We start from the raw sequence: 16,987 nt of genomic DNA on the forward strand, positions 1-16,987 counted from the left end.
ACTTTTCTTACAAAAACATGCAACTTCTGCCCCATTTTAAATCAAGTCCTTCAAGATTCATTGCTCTTTGTAAGCCAGAGAATATCTGTGCAGGAGACATTTTTGTATTCAGCCTACTCCATACCAAAACCACACAAATAGGCTGGGGTTCAAAACCTTGCCCCCATGAAAGAGCCTGTCTGTGATTTCAGAACAAAGCAGCGAAGACACTTCATGGCAGGTACAGCTTCCTTCTTCATTAAGGCAGGAAAAGAAAGTAATGGTGAAAGGGCAGAGCAGGACAGCACAAAATGTACTGTACCCTCCATCCTGTGTAACTATGTATCAGACTCCTTTTTCTTAGAAAACCGCGAGAATGTAACAATTGCATGAACCTGCCAATAGGAATGTAGAGAAGTAGATTCAGTCCAAATTAGGCAATCTCTGTAACCCACGTCACTTCCCTAAGCCCACCCAAATGTCCAACCCTTTATAATTCATCACTCCCCCGGAGTTCGCTCTCTGGCCCCACTGCTGCGTCAGGAGGAGGCTGGGAGCCAAACCCGGGTTTGAATAAAGACTCTTTGCTTTTGCATCGGAGAAAAGGCTCCCTAGTGGTTGATTATTGGGGACCCTGAACTCTGGGCATAACATTTGGGGGCTCGCCCGGGGTTCCCCAATACCCACGAGGGACCCGATCCGAAGAGTCTGACTGCTGACTGACCGCGGTAAGTGTCTGTATTGTCTGTTCTGCGCGAGCTCGCTTCTGAAGCCAAATCTGAATTGCCCAAAAACGGTCTAAGTGGACGCACAGGTGGACCTTGGGTAGGAGGGTCAGAGGACGCTCTGATTCTCCGTCTGGAGGGGCGTAAAAACCCCCGTCTGGAGGGGAGTGGCTTCCCCTCAAAACTCAGGGACGAAGCGGGTCGCTCCCGCTAGTTGGCACAGGGCCATCGTCCAGCTTTTCAGTGTCTTTGTCTGTTTGGTTTCTGTGTCTTTCTGTGGACTTCTGTGGACTTACTGGACGGACATTATGGGATAGACTCAGTTCACTCCAAGTGAGTGGAAAAGGGAGCTTAATTCCTCCCCCCCCCCCCCCCCCAAGGCCATAGAGCTTCCTCAGGCAAATTAATCAGGTGACTGTTTAAACTCTGGTAAATATCTAGTAGGAGTCAAAAACTCAGACTGTTTGGTATATAAATATAAATGTGAAAATATTTGTTATCTCTTTCTGCTGTTTAATTTATTTAAAGATAGGGCGGACCTGCTATGGCGGAATACAAAGGTCTTTAGCAGCTGCTGAGACACCTTTTCTTAAGAGTCCTTTGTTCTCCGTCAGAGAGGGAATAAGCCCACTTAGATGATAAAAATTCCTCTGTTTGTATAAATGAAGGTTTCAGTTTGCTCTGATTTGTGAATTTACTGTATTAAATTGAATTTTAAAGTTCTAAGGTTGATTTAAAAGTATCCATTTATAACATTTCAAAGAACAAAAGAACTTTTATTTACAGCTTCCTTATCTCTTTTGGTGCTGGGAGACTCCCCTAACAGCTTCACAGGGCGGAGAGATGTACAGGCCCTGCCCCTGCCTGTGACATCATAGTCCAACGTGGAACTAAGGCTGAAGTTACTATTAACTCTTTATAGACTCCGTTAACCATTTGTTTAACTTACTGTTTTCAGTTATTAGGATCCTCATAGAGGACATAACCTGGACTTTCCCTTCCTCTCTCATCCTGATCCTAATAGCATCTGTAACTGGATTAAAAATATTTTCTTTCAGGAGGCCATCCAGGCTTTCAGCTCACAAGAAATCTCCCCCTGCGAGAGGAGAGAGGGACCCCCCAGAAGGGGCTGGAGGCTCTCCCTCTCAACAGGTGTTTGTTTTGTGTTTTGTCATGTTGGTATCAGGACTGTTTGTTTTGTCTTTTTGTCTTATATTTTCTATCATAATTGGGCCCTATATGTATATATTATTTATTGAGTTTTGATTTGTCAAGGTTTTGTCAGTTTGTTATCAGTTTGTTAAAATCCTCTTAGAGGACATTGAGTGGTTCTTCCCTTCCAGTTTAACCTTTGACTGTGTGATTGAATTACGGAGCTTTTATCAAGGTTTTGCCTCTCCTGAAACAACGCTCCATGTGTAACCTGTCCCTCCCCGAGCCGGACTGCAGGATGATTTTTCCTTCAACACACTGGTCCCGCCCACTGGCCTATGGCAGAAGCCAGAAAAAGCGACGATAAGAAAGGGAGGCCCCCATCAGGGGACTTAGAGGCAGTGTTTCTGTTATCTGCTTAGATCCCAAGAATGTAAGAATACTTATTTACTGAAATGATATAAGGACAGATGTTTGTTTGATATTTTGTTGTCTGCCTGGTTATAATTATTTGTTCGTATATAGAAGAAAAAACAATACATTTAATTTGTTGAAGGCTGAGTGCTCTGACAGGTAGCAACCCCCCCGAGTGGCCACTGGGATTCTTTTTTCCCAGGGGTGTTTTCTCTCTGTCAGAGGGGGAATCGGCCTGCCTAACAACATTTCTGTCTATATTTATTAATGTGAAGATATAAAGTTATAACAATTGTAGTCCAAAGAGATTTAAAGCAGAGACCACATTCTAAAATTAACTATAAGAAGAAAGCTGGAGCTGGCAAAGTCACCAAGTCTGCCCAGCAAACTCAAAACCTAAATGAATCTTATTTCTGACACCTGCCACCACCCAGTCTTAATCAGTGGTGGAGGAACAGTATCAGAACTGTTTGTCTCAATTGGTCATTAAGTTTGATGTGATTAATGTACATTGTAAAACCTTTCAAAGAAAAGGAAAATATTTTGTAGGCCACTTGGTCCTTGTGTGTGTGTAGCAACTCTTAAGTTATAATTTTAAAATCAGTAATTTTTAATAGAAACACACTCAAGCAGAGTGGCTTTTCAGAAAGGTCAGGGAGTCTGATTACAGTGTAGAGGTCACCGGTTCCCCCACGCCACTTTCGTTAGTAGGAGGCAAGCGCTTTTCCCAGTGGGAACAGAGAGTGGACTGCCAGATGAAAACGCCTCGGTGGGACCCGCGCTGCGCTCCCTGCCTCTGCCCACCCAGTGTCTATCCCCTCCAGGGGTTGTTTTAAATAGCTAGAGGCAACAATGAGGAGGGAAATTCCCTTGTGACCCCCTCCGCCCCAATAAGACCCAAGAACCCTCGGCGACTCCTTGGACACTTTTCACCGTGTTCTATAGGGGGCTTAAAGGCGGCAGCTAGAAATTCCCCTTTCCAGGCTTATCAGAATCTGAGATTATTATCTATAAAAAAATATGACAGTTTGAAATTCAAATGGCTGAGCCTGCTCCCTTCTCCCTCTGCCTTTTCTAAATATTTTAAAATAATAAAAAATTTGAGGCATAGTTATGCATTTTTGAAAGACACAGAAGAAGGTTTAAAGACTAATTTGAAATTATAAAATTTATAAAAATTTATATATATAATAAAAAAAAAACAGAGAAATATTAGAAAGAAGAAAAAGCCAGCAGCAAATAGGAAGGAATTAGTATACCTATTATAAGAAGCAGAGGCACAGGAAGAAAAAATGTCCTGGCAGGTTAGCTAGAGAAGCAGAAAGGGGAGACTCAGACTCCAAGGGTCTTTAACTTAGAGGAAAAGGACTGACAGGACCGGGGTTCCTTTCCATTAAGCCTCCAGGGTAACCTTACAAGTGGGGGGGCAAACCTGTTAGTTTCCTGGTGGACACTGGAACAGCCTATTCAGTCTTGACAGAGCCGGTGGGACTCATAACCTCTAAGAAAACAGCAGTCCAGGAAGCCACCGGACAAATTGCCTGTTTTCCTTAGACATAAAAAAGGACTATGGACCTCAGAAAGAACACGGTAACTCATTCATTTCTGGTCATACCAGAATGCCTGTACCCCCTGTGTAAACGTGACCTCCTACAGAAACTATTTGGACTGCCATCATATCCTTTGAGCGGGACGGAGCGGGAATTCTTAGGGGCAGTTGGATACTACAACCTGTGGATACCGGGGCTCATAGAGATTGCTAAACCTCTAGACTCAAGTACTGGGGGAACGCAGCCACTGAACTAGACCGAAGTAGAACAATGGGCCTTTGAGGAGCTAAAGAAGGCTCTCATCTCAGCACCTGCCCTAGCCTTACCAGACGTCAGGAAGCCCTTCCACCTCTACGTGAGTGAGGTAAGGGGCATTGCCAAAGGGGTTCTCACTCAGACTCTAGGTCCCTGGAAGAGACCTGCTGCCTATCTGCCTAAGAGGCTAGACCCCGTGGCAGCAGGGTGGCCAGCGTGCCTCTGGGCAGTGGCCACCACAGCATTGCTGGTGAAGGAGGCAGATAAGCAGACTCTGGGCCAGGAACTAGCCCTGACAACACCCCATGGTGTGGAGGCCCTCCTTCGAGGTGCTCCAGAGAGATAAATATCAAACACCAGGATCACCCAGTGCCAAGCTCTTCTCCTGGACCAGCCCTGCATCTGGTTCCATAAGACACTGGCCATCAACCCTGCCAGCCTGCTTCCAGATGATGACCCAGAGGAACCCATTCATGACTGCACGGAGGTAACAGACGCAGTACAAACGGCTCACCCAGACCTGACAGATGTCCCGCTATCATCACCAGACAAGGTACTGTTCACGGTTGGGAGCAGTTATGTTCAGGATGGCATCCGATGTGCAGAGCAGCGGTAGTCGCCCTGGACCACACCATTTGGGCGCAGTCCCTGAATAGGGGAACCAAGGCACAAAAAGTCGAGCTTTTGGCCTTAATCCAGGCCCTCCGATGGGAACACAGTGCCATCCACCAGAAAAGAGGGTTACCAACTGCAGTGAAAAAGGACATTAAAAATAAGAAAAAATTTTAGCCACATTAAAGGTCATCTGGCTCCCAAGGGCAGTAGCAATGGTGCACTGCAAAGGACATCAGAAAGGGAAGACAATTGAAGCCAGAGGAAATAGAGCCGCAGACCAAACTGCCAAGGAAGCCGCCCAAAAACCAGTGGGGCCTTTACAAGTTTTAGTAACCCTGCCGTACCTGGACCTATGTAGACCCCCTCCTACACCAAACAAGAGGAGGAATTGGCAGAACAGAAGCAAGCCATTAAAGGACCAGATGGTTGGTGTACCCTACCAGATGACAGACTGTTGGTCCCAGAGGCTATAGGTTGGACGTTAGTTACCCAGTTATACCAGGCTATCCACTTGGCGTCACCAAGACTTCTAAACTTCTGCAAGGCAGGTACTCTTAGATAAAATAATTAAAAGCATAGTCACTAGAAGTATAGTTTATGCACAGATAAATACTAAGCAAGGTAAGAAGGTCCCCCTGGAAATTCCCCAGGAGAGCATTAGGAGGTAGATTTCACAGAAATTAAGCCACCAGCATCAGAGTACAAGTACCTGCTAGCTCTCATAGATACCTTCTCGGGTTGGGTTAAAGCATACCCCACTAGGACAGAAACTACCTCTATAGTTGCTAGATTATACCTAGATTCGGGCTGCCAGTAGTCATAGGATCAGATAACAGCCCCGCCTTTGTAGCCAAGATATCTCAAAATATAGCTCAAGCCTTAGGACAGGCATGCGCGAGACTCAAAAAAAGAATTTAACTAAATTTACCTTAGAAACCGGTGAAAACTGGACCAACCTCCTGCCCTTCACCCTCTTATGGGCCAGGTGTACCCCCTACCGGTAGGGGTTTCCCCCTTTTAGAGATCATATATGATAGACCTCCCCCTGCCGATTCCTTTCCAGGGTCAGGAAGAAACTGAAAGCTGGAATTCATAACCATTCCCTTACTCAAGTCCTTACAGGCTCTGCAGTATACCCAGAGAGCCACCCATAAGCTTGTTCGTGATGCTCTGCCAGTGCCCACTGCGGACCCTGTACATCCCTTCCAGCCCAAGAACTCGGTATGGGTAAAGAAGGTCACTGCCCAAGGACTCACCCCAACCTGGGAGGGATGCTACACTGTTATCCTGAGCACGCCCACGGCTGTTGAAGTAGATGGCGTCCAGACCTGGCTACACCACTCCCAGCTCCTGCACCAGGAAACGGCCTGGATCCTGGCAACCAGCGGCCTCACCCGTGAGATCCCTAGCCTGGGCTCCACGCAGGCCAGGAGGAATCTCGACACCTGCAGGAGAGGAACTGGAATTCGCTGTGGACAGTACTGTTGGGGACTGTAGTACTAAAGGCCTTGGCCAGAAGTAAGAGACAAAGTAGAAATGCAAACCGTCTCATGATTGAGCCGGGTGTCCCAAGACAAGGGGGGAATGAAAGGGCAGAGCAGGACAGCACAAAATGTACTGTACCCTCCATCCTGTGTAACTATGTATCAGACTCCTTTTTCTTAGAAAACCGCGAGAATGTAACAATTGCATGAACCTGCCAATAGGAATGTAGAGAAGTAGATTCAGTCCAAATTAGGCAATCTCTGTAACCCACGTCACTTCCCTAAGCCCACCCAAATGTCCAACCCTTTATAATTCATCACTCCCCCGGAGTTCGCTCTCTGGCCCCACTGCTGCGTCAGGAGGAGGCTGGGAGCCAAACCCGGGTTTGAATAAAGACTCTGCTTTTGCATCGGAGAAAAGGCTCCCTAGTGGTTGATTATTGGGGACCCTGAACTCTGGGCATAACTGTTGTTATTTGTGACAAGTGACACATCTGTAGAGAGCACCAAGAATTTGTGTGCTGAGCTTGCAAACAAACTCTACTGTTTTGAGGCTATCAGTTGTATCCACAGTTTCCAAAAGTGGCTTTAAAGAGGCATTTTTCATAGACATGTTAGCAAAAATAAATTTAGATACTGGAACCATTGAGAGAGAGAGTGGTAGTTCCATCCAATTAATGTTGAAGGAGAATAGGTGCACTACTATCTGAAGCATAGTAGAAAGGATGCCAACAAGTTTGGAGAAGATAATATTATTCGTAGAGTGAGTACTTCAGTTCTTGAATTTGGCCATTTGTAGGTCACATGGTATTTTGGGCTGAATTGTGTGCCTCAAAATTTGTATTCCAAGTTCTAATCCCTATAACTCAGTAAGTGACTATCTTTGGAGATAGAGTCTTTAAAGAGATTAAGTGAGGTCATTAGTTTGAGTTCTAATTCAATACGACTGGTATCCTTATAAAAAGAACTTAGGAAACAGACATGTACAGAGAGAAAGTCATGTGGAGACACAGGAAGAAGATGGCAATCTATAAGCCATGAACGGAGGCTTCAGAAGGAAACCAACTCTGCTGACTGGGTTGGACTTGGAGCTACCATCTTTGTGAGAAAATGCATTTCTCTTAAGTACCAGCCTCCTTCTTATAAAAAAAGGGGGCTATGCTTCTTGCTGTTTTGACCTGGTGGTTACTGAATAGGTCTCTAATTGTGTTGACTCCAAGAATTATCCTAGGACACAAATGAACACTGTGGCTTTGTGTCCTATCTTGCTTAAGAAAGCAAAGCCAAAAGATACCTAAGCTTTATTCCATTGATGGTTTACGAGTTAAGGTAACCCAGTGTAAATGCTGAAAAGTTTCTCTACTTATAGTGGCAAGATGTGTTTTTACTAATTCTTATCAGTGATAAGTTATTTTAGGCCTCATGGAATAACAAATATTTTAATAAATTCTTTTAAAAAATATATTTTATTGATTTTTTATAGAGAGGAAGAGAGAGGGATAGAGAGTTAGAAACATCGATGAGAGAGAAACATCAATCAGCTGCCTCCTGCACATCCCCTACTGGGGATGTGCCTGCAACCAAGGTACATGCCCTTGACTGGAATCGAACCTGGGACCCTTCAGTCCATGGGCCGATGCTCTATCCACTGATCCAAACCGGTTAGGGCTTAATGAATTCTTGTATGGCTGGGCTCGATCAGCTGAGAGAAGGAATGAAAGGGAGCCTGGAGAAGATGTGTGTGCTTTCTTAATGTTCTGTGTTGGAAGGGACATATAATTTCTGCTCACATTCCATGGGTGAGAACTAGCCACCTGGTCACACCTACATGCAGGAAAGCTCGGATATGTCTCACTGCACAGCCCCCTTCCAATTACAGCTGTGCTGTAGCATGTATATCATGTAGTGTAGTCCATGCTATAGCATGGGAGGAGGTGAGCAGATTTTTGTGGCGAGTGGCTGTTTCTGCCAAAATAGCTAACACCTATTTAACACTCACTGTGTGTTTTTATATCATAAGCCCTTTCTATCATATGCCCTTTCATCTTTCCAGCAACTCATTAAGAAAGTTCTGTTAGTATCCCTAGAACAGAGGTCACAATTTGAGATAGAGAAATTAAATAAGTTCATTACACTCACACAGATAAGCAATGAGAAAGCAGGATTAACCCAGTTCAAGTAACCATTTAGTAGACCACCTATTCATATCTGTAAAGAAAGCAATAAGATCATAAAATAGTGAAAGAAGTATAAGACTTCATGATTATTTGAAAAAAGACTAGGAAGGTTGTATTTTCTCTGGAAAACAACTTGACAAATGTCATTCCTACTTTCTGTCCAACCAAAGTGTTTCTAATTTTTCAAGACTTGAGTAAATCCCATGTTTCAGCTTGTCCTGGTTGCTGTAACAAAGATAGCATGAACTGGATGGCTTATAAACAGTGCACATTTATTTCTTCCTGTTTTAGAGGCTGTGAAGTCCAAGACCAGGGTGCCAGCAGACGTTTTGTCTGGTGAAGGCACGCTTCCTGGTTCATTGCCAGCCAGCTATTCTGTGTCCTCATGAGGTGGAAGGGCGGACAAGAGTTCTCTGGGGTCTCTTTTATAAGGGCACTAATCCTATTCCTGACAGCTCTGTCCTCATGACCTAATCATCTCTCAAAGGCCCCACCTCCAAATATCATCACACTGGGGACTAGGTTTCACCACATGAATATTGGGGGGGATACGTACATATAGCATGCATCTCTTCTAAATATAGCTTTCTGACCTATCTAGCCTACAGGAGTATCTTGCTCTATTTAACTCCCATAGCACGCTGTGCCATGCATCTACTTCACTTACAGATTTATTTATTAATTCACTTAATGATTTATTCATCATCCATTAGCCATCTTTTAAGCATCTATTATGTTCCAATTACAGTGTTAGGTACTGATGATATATTGAATAGAACATGAATTGTGCTTCCATAGTTTCATAGTTCAAAGGATTATGCGTTTGGGGACTAGACATTGAATAGCTTATATTGCTGTGGAATTCTCTTGTGTGTGCTGTGTCTCACTAATGAATTTTTGGATTATAGTTTCTATCACTCCTTTCCCATTATGCCTAGGATGATAGGAGGCATAGTATAGTAGCTTGAAAAACGCCTGTTTTCTCAAACATGCAAATTTTATTCTTTTAAGTAAATCTACATTATTTCCTTAACTCACATGTATCTTGAAATAATATTTCAGCCTTGTTTTGAAAATAATACCAGTGAGTAAGATGCTCCATCGGAACATAAGGAAAGTTGAATTTCATAGCATGGTCAACATTTCTTGTACCGTACATACCAGTATAACTGCTTCCAGGGCTGGTCAATTTCTGTCTGTTGGAGTTTGAGTGGAATTTTATAACAGGAACTGGGCTATTGATACTGAGAGAGAATGTCACATTTGCTAACCCTTGACTAATCCCAAAATAGCTCATATATTGAACCTAACAATCAATGGTAACTTTTTATGTGAAGACTAATATAAAGTACTTCACATTTATAATACCCATACATACAACACCACACCACACACACAGACACAGACACGCACAACTAGAAGTGAGGACAGCTGTTTAATTATACACTTGAATCTAAAGCCTCAAAATGCATTCTTCCTGGAATGAGGGAACATTTAATAAGTAGTCTATCATGCAGCACTGAGGGGAAAGCTAGTTATGATATAGTTGCACAATCAATTCAAGAAGTGAGAAAAAGTTAACAACAAGCTAGATTGTGTTCAATGTGTCATAATTTATTTAATTTTTCTCCTTACTGGAAATGAAGTTATATAAACAGCATTGAAAACTCCAGTTTTAGTTCTCTGAATTTTGGGATTTTTCTTTGAAAAATAAGATAACTGCATTTGAGTTTGAGTAATCACCTTTATAATGAATGTCTCTGTTGGTAAAGTGAAAATAAATTTTGATTCATTGATTTGTATAATCTTGGAGAAGCACTCTTTTATGTTTACATACCTTAATTATTAAGACAAATGAATATTTTGTTCAAATTAGTTGAATGATTCATTAGTCTTTACCTTAATTTTCTTATTGGTGATTTTTCTTGTAAGTACTCTTAGTAGGATAAAGTCATCTTTTAGAATTATTGTAGTTACTTTTCTGGAATATAAAAGTCTTCCATAGCAATACAAACTCTATGGATTTTCACAATATTTATGCATGCATTTTTTTATTCTTCATTCTCTGCCCCAGAAAGTATGGTAAACATTTATTTGTGGAAAAGAAAACTAAGTATTTTCTCCAACAAAATTCCTCCTGCCCTTAGGAGATCTCAGGGAAATCTTCCACATCAGAATTGAGGCCCTGTGTTGCCACCGGGTAACACAGTTTCACTCTCATGAGGAGCAGAAGTGAAGAGATTATGGCTGTTGTTTATTTTTAAGCAGGATATGGTAGGCAGCCTCCAAGATGGCTCCCAATGATCCCTCTCCTTGTAATTGTATGTAATCCCAAATTTAACCAGCCTTTAACAAATGGAATATGGCCAATAGATAGAATGTCACTCCTGAGATTAGTTTCCAAAAGGTTGTCATTGGAATCTAGAATTTTTAACATTTTTCCATTCAATATCCCATAGAACAAATAATTTCCATTAATTGAAGGCCATAAACTCCCAGATTAACAGGGCCCACTTCATGCCCAAAAGAATGAAGAAAAAGACACACACCAAGTCATGACATGAAAAATTAATCAGAAAATTATCATCAAAGTGAGAATTCTAAAAGTCCTGACAGGAAAAGAATAGCAGGTCGCATCTGATCAGGAATCATAATTGCATCAAGCTTCTTAATTGCAACACTGGCAAATAGAAGACAGTAGAGAAATGCTTCTATCACAGATATAAGACAGTAGAGAAATGTTTCACAATCCTGAGGAGATGAATTCTCACTGGAATCACATTCTCAACAAAACTATAAATCAAGTCCGAGGGTGAAATAACACTTGAGACACACAGATATCAATGGATTCATTGCCTCTGGGCTCTCTTTTGGTGCATAGAGGCAGGTAATCTACACTAATAAAAGAGAAACATGCAAATTGACCATCACTCCGCTATGGCCACTGGCCAATCAGGAGGGAATATGCAAATTAGAAGGACAAAGATGGTGGCTGCCCAGCTGTTCCAGGCACAGAGTGGCCAGGCGGGGCAGGGCACTTGCTATGAGAGGGAGGGCGGGGGGTGAAGAGATCTATAGGAGCGGCACTTTGGCGGCAGCGAAGATGAAGATGGCAGACTCCTGCCTGAGTATGCAGCAAAGATGAAGGTGGCAGACTCTGGCCAGAGTATGCACAAAGGCAGCAGACTCTGCCAGAGCAAAGGAGGAAAACTGGTGCTGGAAGCCAAGGGAAGGAAGGTCTATTGCACGAATCTCTTCATGCAATGAGCCTCTAGTATACAATAAAGCCCGAGATCCAGGAAACAGAGGGTTCCTGAGAATAGAGAGGCAATGAAGAGGAGAAGGCTTTTTGCCTGCTATGCAGCTGGCCAAGGTGGACCCACTCCACACCGGAGCATGTGACTTGGGCTGCAGGAGAAATGTCCCTAAGGAAAAAGGTAGATAAACTATTGATGTGTTTGACATTCTAGAAAATGTCTGGCAGAAGTTGAGGGTGAAGAAATCATCAGCTCATAGGACACTAAGCAAACAAACCTTTGTCTCCCTTAGAGGAAATGAAGATACTGTCTATCACTGCAAAATCAAGAAACAGCAAAAAGCAGCTATTGTAGCCCTAGCTGGTTTGGCTCAGTGGATAGAGGATCCGACTATGGACTGAAGGCACCCAGGTTCAATTCAGGTCAAGGGCACATGCCCGGTTTGCATGCTCATTGCCTAGTAGGGGGCATGCAGGAGGCAGCCAATTGATGATTCTCTCTCATCATTGATGTTTTGATCTCTTTCTCCTTCTCCTTTCCTCTCTGAAATCAATAAGAAATATATATATATATATATATTTAAAAGCAGCTATTATAGGTTGAAATTAGGTGGTGAAAATAAGAAGAATAAGCTAAAGAGTTGAATGTGATGGCTCTGGAGATTAGGAAGTGAGATGAACTAGGGGTAGGTGTACCGTGCCAGCAAAGCCAAGGGTTCGGCAAGCCTGAGTAGTGGGGGGCGGCGAAGGATGAAGAAAAGACAGACAAAGAGAATAAGCTGGGTCTAGGTGGATCTTCTGTGCCTGGCTGAGACCACAGAACAGATCCAGACTGCAAGCTGAGCCTTTATTTTAGTCAGAGGTAAACAAGGTAATATACAATGTTGTTGAGTTTCACTTGTTTTGGCAGCACTTGCTGTACCTCCCACAGCCCATTAGCTACCCAGGAAAGATCTAGGGAGCGTCACAAGATCAAGCTTAATTATGTTAAGAGGGCTGTGCCCTCTAAGCTAGGACTTGTTTTTGGCTTTACCAACAGGTCAGTCTGAGGCTTAACCCTATAACCGCTCCCTACAGGTAGGAGAAGAGGGGGCTGCTTTGGAAAAAAGAAAATAAAAAAAAACTAGTTTAGCTCTGTGACTCTTAGAATTATGCATTGATTAAGATAACAAGAAGTTCCCAGAACTTATATTTTATAAATGCTAAAATGCCTCATCCTATTCTTCCTCATCCCATTCATGTCCTGGAGACCCTAAAGCTTTTCCATTATCACTACCTGAGCATGTCCATGGAGAGCCCAGAAGTTTCCCCTGCCCCTCCCCCCTGTTCCTGCTTCTCTCTCCCTCCTTCCCACTCTATACCAGGACAGTCCTAGGAAAAGGGGTTTACAGAAACATGACCTTCTATCTTTCCTCTTTCCTTCACCACAATTTCACATTCAGTCTCTGGCGGAGACTGAACATCAGATGCGGTCATTGGCAGGTCTCAGTAATGATCTTTCCTCTCCATTTTCATAGTGGCTTGAAAACACTATATTTCCCATCTAGACAGCTTCAATCTTAGAGCATGCCGGGAGGTTTTTTGTTTTTGTTTTTCTCTTATTTTCCATTTCAGCTTAGTCTCTACCCTGGATATTAAATTGTCTCTTTGCTCATTTAATCTTTTTAGTGAGATTTCACCTCATTAAGATGTGCTAAGGCAAGCTTGTCTGTCATTGATTTCTCTAGGAATTCTGGATAGCCAGGCAGTTAAACAAACACTGTTCATTGAGTTCCTTTTTTGAATGCACTCCTGGGAGGGGATGTTCACGAACTCCTATGAAAGGTCAGTTCTGGCTGCCCACTGGGGTGGAGACAGGGCAAATGTACACAGGGGCTTTGACCATGAATTTATTTTCCTAATCCGTGGTCCAGAATACAGAATCTGATCCAATTCTTCAGTCTGATGTGAGTTAGCAGGGGAATAGCCATCCTTTCTATTGCTTGATATTTCATCATGTGTCTAAAGTCTTAGAATGGGCAATGATGGGAATAAGGACTGACTCCAGTGGCAGCATAGAGGAGAGTTCAGTCTTGGTGAATCAGGGAAAGCTTCACTCAGCTGGGTTGTGTAAATTTGACTTTGCATGGAGGGAGAAGAATGCATAGGGTGAGCTCTGAGATAGGTAGGAGGATAACTGGGTGTACAATAATACTAGCAATCACACCTAATGTGATCTCTTACATTTACTGAGCATTGCACAGTTTATAGCATCATCTCCAAGTGAGGGCTTATCCTATATAATAAAAGGCTAATATGCAAATAGATGAAATGGTGGAACAACCAAACAACTGCTTGCTATGACATGTGCTGACCACCAGGGAATGCAGGTGAGCGGGGGTGCCAGACCAAGGCAGGGCACTGATCGCTGTCATTGGGGCAAGCCTCTGGTGGTTACTGAAAATTCTTTGCTCCCGTGTGCCACAGTCCTGCCCAGAATTCGCACCTGCTGCTGGCGCCGGCCCAGCTAGCACCTGCTGCCGGCACCGGAGCTGCCACTCACACCTGCTGCCAGCACCCTGCACCAGCTCTGATCGCTTGGTGCCCTCAGCGGGTGTGAGTGGCGGTTGCCAGCCCTGATCGCCCCTCAGGGCTTCTCCTCCTACCCCTGGAAAGCTGTTGCTCGGTGCTATTAGTGGGTGCGAGTGGCAGCTGCTAGCCCTGATTGCCCCTGAGGGCTTCTCCAACTCCCCCAGTTCCTGAGGGGCCATTGGGGCAGCAGCCGCCACTCACACTCGCTGATGGCACTGGCCCCACTTGCACCTGCTGATGACACCGGCCCCAATTGCTCTGCACTGTCAGCAGGTGTGAGCAGGGCCAGTGCTGTCAGCGCGTGCGAGTGGCAGCAAGAGAGACCAGGGGGCTGTGGCAGGAGGGGCTGGGTGGGGGTGCAGAGGGTGGGCCAAGACCCACACCTGTGCCCACCTCAGCCTCATGGCCCACAGTTTCTTTCAAGGTGCACGAATTCGTGCACTGGGCACCTAGTCAAATAGAAAATAGCCTGTGCTCAGAGCCTCAGCAAAACCTGGGCCTGAGGAACAGCACAATCCAGCTTCAGCAAATGTACCCATAATTCTAAGATAAGAACATCAAAAAGTGGTCTGTTTCAATTGCAGATTTTATTTAAATTTTGAGTTTTGTAGTTTGTATTGACTTTATTCTATTAAATATATAGGATGAGTATTTGTGAGCTGGAGAGATATACATCTTAAATTGACTAATCTGGTCACTTTACATATATTGTCTTATAACAGTCTTGAGAAAGACTGTATAAGCAAGATAATACATTTATTATTATTATTATTATTATTATTATTATTATTATTATTACCGTGTTAATGGATGACCAAGCATAGGTCAGAAATCTTCTAATGGATTTGGTCAGAGTCACACTGCTGATGAAAGACAAAGGTGGCACTTGAAGTAAAAACCTCCATTGATTAACCATGATCTGTAAGTCAGTTAAGACTGAGCCCAGGTCTTTTTTCTATCATGTGATGAAACTCCTTTACCTCATCCACCTTCAAATGGGGCAAAAATACATCCCTGAGAGTTGGGGAAGTTAAATCAGATAGTGTTGGAACAGTGTCCAGGACAGGCTTGAAGTACATGTTTAACACATGGTAGTTATTGTCATCTCCTAGTTCCTGGGTTCAGTATCATTTCTGCTCTGCAGCATCTGAACAAGAATCCATTAGAAGCAATGCCTGAGCAGGAGATTGGGGGATTAAATATTTAGCTTGCTCAGGACTAGATGTGCGGTTAGAGCACTGGGTGATTCTGATGATGATGTTGATAAACGTCGGTGCTCTCAGCCCTGCTTATTCCATTTGATATGGAAACAGCTTAGGTTATTTGTCTGTGCAGATTCTAGATGGAATTATTTTAAATTTCCGTGTTTTAAAACGTGTCCTTTCTCTCTGGTTTATTTAATCAAAATGCAGTGGTGAGAAGGGGAGCTCCAGGCCAGCATGGCTGGATTGAAATCCTGGCTTTCTTTCCCTTCTAACTGCATCATGTTGGAGACATTACCGAAGTAGTCTGTGCCTCAGGTTCCCCATCCATAAAATGATGGATGGTTGAAAGAATTAAAGGAATTAATTCATGTAAATTGCCTGGTACAGGTTTAGTGTTTATTGAGCATTTATTATATGCCAGATCCTATTTTATGCACTGAGATATTATCAGTGACCAAGAGAGACAAAGTCTCTCTCTCTCCATGCACTTTCAGTTCTAATGTGAACAAGTAAGTAATGCTAGGATTCCCGAACTCTTGAGTTTCTAATATGACAATGCATTTTTTAAAATCTTTATTGTTGAAAGTATTACATAGGTCCTCCTTTTCCCCCCAATAACCTCTTCCAGCCCACCCTCATCCTCCCCCCTCACCCCATTGTCTGTGTCCACGGGTTATGCATATATGCATACAAGTTCATTGGTTGATACCCGGATGCTGCTTGCTCAGAATGGAACAGAAATAATTCCAGTTCCTTCTGGGTTTTGCTGGGTCACTCAGAGCCCTGAAGATATTCCCTGCGGCCTGTGTCAAGGCTTTAATTTTTCCCCTCAGGAATGACTTTCCACAAACTGACTGTCCACAAACTTATGACTTCATGAGAAGCAACTTCTTTATAAGAACCCTTTTATGGAAGTCAGATAGAAATATGTATACTATGGGCCAAAGATTGGAAATGTCTACTTTTGAGTTTAACTCTGACATATGCAAATTATCCACCTGCTTAAGTTAGAAGTACATAATCTTTGTGTTATGAAATTTACATTATGCTAGATATACCTGTGGCATTATAGGCAAAGCCATTGCTTGACGAAGAAATGTGAAAGGGGATGGCATCTAGTGTTTTGAAAATCCAGATGTAGGTGGCTTTCAAGTTTCTCCTGTTGGTCATTTTATAACAAGTGCAACCTCCCATTAAACTGCTGTACTTTCCCACCCAAGACAGTCCTTTCCACTGCATTGCAGCCAGAATTTTGGCAACAGTTGACATAAGAATAAAACATTACATTCTTCCCATTAGCACACATGAAGATTAACAAACTCACAAATAACTTGAGGTCATCCTAACCCTAAGTCACTGATGGGCTCATTCTGTGTAGACAATAGGCACCTCAGTTTCAGAAAAAACTGCTCCCCGTTGGAAAATGGACAGGCAGAGTCCCAAGCCGACATTGTTTCCTTTGGCAATAGCACACTACCACTTCCTCTGTGTCACCTGTCACACACACCGCTAGAAATTGTGCACCGTAATAGCAGAGCAGAGAGCAATGATCCTCTGTATGTGATAGACTCTGATTACTTCATTTCACCTGATTTGCAGGTTTT

General features: G+C 43.3%; 1 long non-coding RNA gene across 3 annotated transcripts; it reads left to right on the forward strand.

Annotated features, from left to right (window-relative positions):
* The first annotated feature begins 269 nt into the window (after positions 1 to 269).
* LOC129152156 (uncharacterized) lies at positions 270 to 6,569 on the forward strand. 3 transcript variants are annotated; one of them, XR_008558885.1, is made up of 4 exons: positions 270 to 707; positions 1,763 to 1,856; positions 2,048 to 2,289; positions 5,754 to 6,569. It is a non-coding gene; the product is annotated as an uncharacterized LOC129152156 (long non-coding RNA). The 3 variants fall into 3 exon arrangements; XR_008558890.1 differs by lacking the exon at positions 270 to 707 and having other exon boundaries at positions 1,299 to 1,856; positions 2,092 to 2,289; XR_008558884.1 differs by lacking the exon at positions 270 to 707 and having other exon boundaries at positions 1,300 to 1,856.
* Positions 6,570 to 16,987: the final 10,418 nt, after the last annotated feature.

This window comes from Eptesicus fuscus, chromosome 2 (assembly GCF_027574615.1).
Source record: "Eptesicus fuscus isolate TK198812 chromosome 2, DD_ASM_mEF_20220401, whole genome shotgun sequence".
NCBI lineage: Eukaryota > Metazoa > Chordata > Mammalia > Chiroptera > Vespertilionidae > Eptesicus > Eptesicus fuscus.